We start from the raw sequence: 6,000 nt of genomic DNA on the forward strand, positions 1-6,000 counted from the left end.
CTGAAATTCCTGCATGGTTTCACCCACTGATGTACACCTGAAACAGCGATATATTTTGTTAAAGAGTGCCTGGCTCTTTGCATTTTGGTGGTGCAGGTATAGAATTTAACATACAATGATTTAGTGGTAGAATCTTGTGGTTTAGTGGTAGAATTCTCGCCTGCCATGAGGGAGGCATGGATCTGAAAAGGGAATAAACACCACCCAATGTTGTGCTCAAAGCAAATGACTCTTAGATTTGGAGTCTTATTCGCTATTGACTCAGATAGCTAGGCTTTTTTACAGTGTTATGGCATCATGGCAAGGCAAGGATTGCCCTTCAATTTATAAAACCAAAGCAAGGTTTCCACATTTAGTAGATCCTGAGATTCCTGCTTGGTTTCACACACTGATGTACACCTCTTTTAAGTTTCAAATAAAACACGTTTGGTTGTGTAGTGACAGAGATCTCTCCTGTAGAATTCTGGGAAAAAACACCGCCCAACGTGGGGCTCGAACCCACGACCCTGAGATTAAGACTCTCATGCTCTACCGACTGAGCTAGCCAGGCTTGGTTACTGTGATGTGACAAAAAGGCCACTCAAGCCAAGGAGTGCCCTACAAGCTATTAAAGTAGATCTAGGCTACCACATTCAGTACACTGAGATGCATGCTTGGTTTCACACATTGAGGAAAATGGGTAAGTAACCGTGAAGTAAAATGTGAAGCATTGGTTGTTCAGTGGTAGAATTCTCGCCTGCCACGGGGGAGGCACGGGTTCGATTCCCGGCCAATGCAGTACTCAAGTTTTACTGAAATTATGGTATATTTTGTTAAAGAGTGTCTGGCTCTTTGCTTTTTGGTGGTGCAGGTATAGAATTCCACATACAATAAATTAATGGTAGAATCTTGTGGTTTAGTGGTAGAATTCCCACCTGCCAAGAGAGAGGTCTGGATCTGAAAAGGGAATAAACACCAAACAAATGTTGTACTAAAAGCATATGACTCTTAGCTTGGGAGTTTTATTTCTATTGACTAAGCTGGCCAGGCTTTGTTACAGTGTTGTAGCATCAAGGCAAGGCAACGCTTGCCCTTCAATCTACACTATTAAACCAAAGCAAAGTTTCCACATTCAGTAGATCCTGATATTCCTGCATGGTTTCACCCACTGATGTACACCTGAAACAGCGATATATTTTGTTAAAGAGTGCCTGGCTCTTTGCATTTTGGTGGTGCAGGTATAGAATTCAACATACAATGATTTAGTGGTAGAATCTTGTAGTTTAGTGGTAGAATTCTCGCCTGCTATGAGGGAGGCACGGATCTGAAAAGGGAATAAACACCACCCAATGTTGTGCTCAAAGCAAATGACTCTTAGATTTGGAGTCTTATTCGCTATTGACTCAGATTACTAGGCTTTTTTACAGTGTTATGGCATCATGGCAAGGCAAGGATTGCCCTTCAATCTATAAAACCAAAGCTAGGTTTCCACATTTAGTAGATCCTGAGATTCCTGCTTGGTTTCACACACTGATGTACACCTCTTTTAAGTTTCAAATAAAACACGTTTGGTTGTGTAGTGACAGAGATCTCGCCTGTAGAATTCTGGGAAAAAACACCGCCCAACGTGGGGCTCGAACCCACGACCCTGAGATTAAGAGTCTCATGCTCTACCGACTGAGCTAGCCAGGCTTGGTTACTGTTGTGTGACAAAAAGGCCACTCAAGCCAAGGAGTGCCCTACAAGCTATTAAAGTAGATCTAGGCTACCACATTCAGTACACTGAGATGCATGCTTGGTTTCACAAATTGAGGAAAATGGGTATGTAACCGTGAAGTAAAATGTGAAGCATTGGTTGTTCAGTGGTAGAATTCTCGCCTGCCACGCGGGAGGCCCGGGTTCGATTCCCGGCCAATGCAGTACTCAAGTTTTACTGAAATTATGGTATATTTTGTTAAAGAGTGTCTGGCTCTTTGCATTTTGGTGGTGCAGGTATAGAATTCCACATACAATAAATTAATGGTAGAATCTTGTGGTTTAGTGGTAGAATTCCCACCTGCCAAGAGAGAGGTCTGGATCTGAAAAGGGAATAAACACCACCCAATGTTGTGCTCAAAGCAAATGACTCTTAGATTTGGAGTCTTATTCGCTATTGACTCAGATAGCTAGGCTTTTTTACAGTGTTATGGCATCATGGCAAGGCAAGGATTGCCCTTCATTTTATAAAACCAAAGCAAGGTTTCCACATTTAGTAGATCCTGAGATTCCTGCTTGGTTTCACACACTGATGTACACCTCTTTTAAGTTTCAAATAAAACACGTTTGGTTGTGTAGTGACAGAGATCTCGCCTGTAGAATTCTGGGAAAAAACACCGCCCAACGTGGGGCTCGAACCCACGACCCTGAGATTAAGAGTCTCATGCTCTACCGACTGAGCTAGCCAGGCTTGGTTACTGTGATGTGACAAAAAGGCCACTCAAGCCAAGGAGTGCCCTACAAGCTATTAAAGTAGATCTAGGCTACCACATTCAGTACACTGAGATGCATGCTTGGTTTCACACATTGAGGAAAATGGGTAAGTAACCGTGAAGTAAAATGTGAAACATTGGTTGTTCAGTGGTAGAATTCTCGCCTGCCACGCGGGAGGCCCGGGTTCGATTCCCGGCCAATGCAGTACTCAAGTTTTACTGAAATTATGGTATATTTTGTTAAAGAGTGTCTGGCTCTTTGCTTTTTGGTGGTGCAGGTATAGAATTCCACATACAATAAATTAATGGTAGAATCTTGTGGTTTAGTGGTAGAATTCCCACCTGCCAAGAGAGAGGTCTGGATCTGAAAAGGGAATAAACACCAAACAAATGTTGTACTAAAAGCATATGACTCTTAGCTTGGGAGTTTTATTTATATTGACTAAGCTGGCCAGGCTTTGTTACAGTGTTGTAGCATCAAGGCAAGGCAACGCTTGCTCTTCAATCTACACTATTAAACCAAAGCAAAGTTTCCACATTCAGTAGATCCTGATATTCCTGCATGGTTTCACCCACTGATGTACACCTGAAACAGCGATATATTTTGTTAAAGAGTGCCTGGCTCTTTGCATTTTGGTGGTGCAGGTATAGAATTCAACATACAATGATTTAGTGGTAGAATATTGTAGTTTAGTGGTAGAATTCTCGCCTGCTATGAGGGAGGCATGGATCTGAAAAGGGAATAAACACCACCCAATGTTGTGCTCAAAGCAAATGACTCTTAGATTTGGAGTCTTATTCGCTATTGACTCAGATAGCTAGGCTTTTTTACAGTGTTATGGCATCATGGCGATGGCAAGGATTGCCCTTCAATTTATAAAACCAAAGCAAGGTTTCCACATTTAGTAGATCCTGAGATTCCTGCTTGGTTTCACACACTGATGTACACCTCTTTTAAGTTTCAAATAAAACACGTTTGGTTGTGTAGTGACAGAGATCTCGCCTGTAGAATTCTGGGAAAAAACACCGCCCAACGTGGGGCTCGAACCCACGACCCTGAGATTAAGAGTCTCATGCTCTACCGACTGAGCTAGCCAGGCTTGGTTACTGTTGTGTGACAAAAAGGCCACTCAAGCCAAGGAGTACCCTACAAGCTATTAAAGTAGATCTAGGCTACCACATTCAGTACACTGAGATGCATGCTTGGTTTCACAAATTGAGGAAAATGGGTAAGTAACCGTGAAGTAAAATGTGAAGCATTGGTTGTTCAGTTGTAGAATTCTCGCCTGCCACGCGGGAGGCCCGGGTTCGATTCCCGGCCAATGCACTACTGAAGTTTTACTGAAATTATGGTATATTTTGTTAAAGAGTGGCTGGCTCTTTGCATTTTGGTGGTGCAGGTATAGAATTCCACATACAATAAATTAATGGTAGAATCTTGTGGTTTAGTGGTAGAATTCCCACCTGCCAAGAGAGAGGTCTGGATCTGAAAAGGGAATAAACACCAAACAAATGTTGTACTAAAAGCATATGACTCTTAGCTTGGGAGTTTTATTTCTATTGACTAAGCTGGCCAGGCTTTGTTACAGTGTTGTAGCATCAAGGCAAGGCAACGCTTGCTCTTCAATCTACACTACTAAACCAAAGCAAAGTTTCCACATTCAGTAGATCCTGATATTCCTGCATGGTTTCACCCACTGATGTACACCTGAAACAGCGATATATTTTGTTAAAGAGTGCCTGGCTCTTTGCATTTTGGTGGTGCAGGTATAGAATTTAACATACAATGATTTAGTGGTAGAATCTTGTGGTTTAGTGGTAGAATTCTCGCCTGCCATGAGGGAGGCATGGATCTGAAAAGGGAATAAACACCACCCAATGTTGTGCTCAAAGCAAATGACTCTTAGATTTGGAGTCTTATTCGCTATTGACTCAGATAGCTAGGCTTTTTTACAGTGTTATGGCATCATGGCAAGGCAAGGATTGCCCTTCATTTTATAAAACCAAAGCAAGGTTTCCACATTTAGTAGATCCTGAGATTCCTGCTTGGTTTCACACACTGATGTACACCTCTTTTAAGTTTCAAATAAAACACGTTTGGTTGTGTAGTGACAGAGATCTCGCCTGTAGAATTCTGGGAAAAAATAACGCCCAACGTGGGGCTCGAACCCACGACCCTGAGATTAAGAGTCTCATGCTCTACCGACTGAGCTAGCCAGGCTTGGTTACTGTTGTGTGACAAAAAGGCCACTCAAGCCAAGGAGTGCCCTACAAGGTATTAAAGTAGATCTAGGCTACCACATTCAGTACACTGAGATGCATGCTTGGTTTCACAAATTGAGGAAAATGGGTAAGTAACCTTGAAGTAAAATGTGAAGCATTGGTTGTTCAGTGGTAGAATTCTCGCCTGCCTCGCGGGAGGCCCGGGTTCGATTCCCGGCCAATGCAGTACTCAACTTTTACTGAAATTATGGTATATTTTGTTAAAGAGTGCCTGGCTCTTTGCATTTTGGTGGTGCAGGTATAGAATTCCACATACAATAAATTAATGGTAGAATCTTGTGGTTTAGTGGTAGAATTCCCACCTGCCAAGAGAGAGGTCTGGATCTGAAAAGGGAATAAACACCAAACAAATGTTGTACTAAAAGCATATGACTCTTAGCTTGGGAGTTTTATTTCTATTGACTAAGCTGGCCAGGCTTTGTTACAGTGTTGTAGCATCAAGGCAAGGCAACGCTTGCTCTTCAATCTACACTATTAAACCAAAGCAAAGTTTCCACATTCAGTAGATCCTGATATTCCTGCATGGTTTCACCCACTGATGTACACCTGAAACAGCGATATATTTTGTTAAAGAGTGCCTGGCTCTTTGCATTTTGGTGGTGCAGGTATAGAATTCAACATACAATGATTTAGTGGTAGAATATTGTAGTTTAGTGGTAGAATTCTCGCCTGCTATGAGGGAGGCATGGATCTGAAAAGGGAATAAACACCACCCAATGTTGTGCTCAAAGCAAATGACTCTTAGATTTGGAGTCTTATTCGCTATTGACTCAGATAACTAGGCTTTTTTACAGTGTTATGGCATCATGGCAAGGCAAGGCAAGGATTGCCCTTCAATCTATAAAACCAAAGCTAGGTTTCCACATTTAGTAGATCCTGAGATTCCTGCTTGGTTTCACACACTGATGTACACCTCTTTTAAGTTTCAAATAAAACACGTTTGGTTGTGTAGTGACAGAGATCTCGCCTGTAGAATTCTGGGAAAAAACACCGCCCAACGTGGGGCTCGAACCCACGACCCTGAGATTAAGAGTCTCATGCTCTACCGACTGAGCTAGCCAGGCTTGGTTACTGTTGTGTGACAAAAAGGCCACTCAAGCCAAGGAGTGCCCTACAAGCTATTAAAGTAGATCTAGGCTACCACATTCAGTACACTGAGATGCATGCTTGGTTTCACAAATTAAGGAAAATGGGTATGTAACCGTGAAGTAAAATGTGAAGCATTGGTTGTTCAGTGGTAGAATTCTCGCCTGCCACGCGGGAGGCCCGG

This window comes from Crinia signifera, unplaced genomic scaffold (assembly GCF_055691185.1).
Source record: "Crinia signifera unplaced genomic scaffold, ASM5569118v1 HAP2_SCAFFOLD_74, whole genome shotgun sequence".
Classification (NCBI taxonomy): domain Eukaryota; kingdom Metazoa; phylum Chordata; class Amphibia; order Anura; family Myobatrachidae; genus Crinia; species Crinia signifera.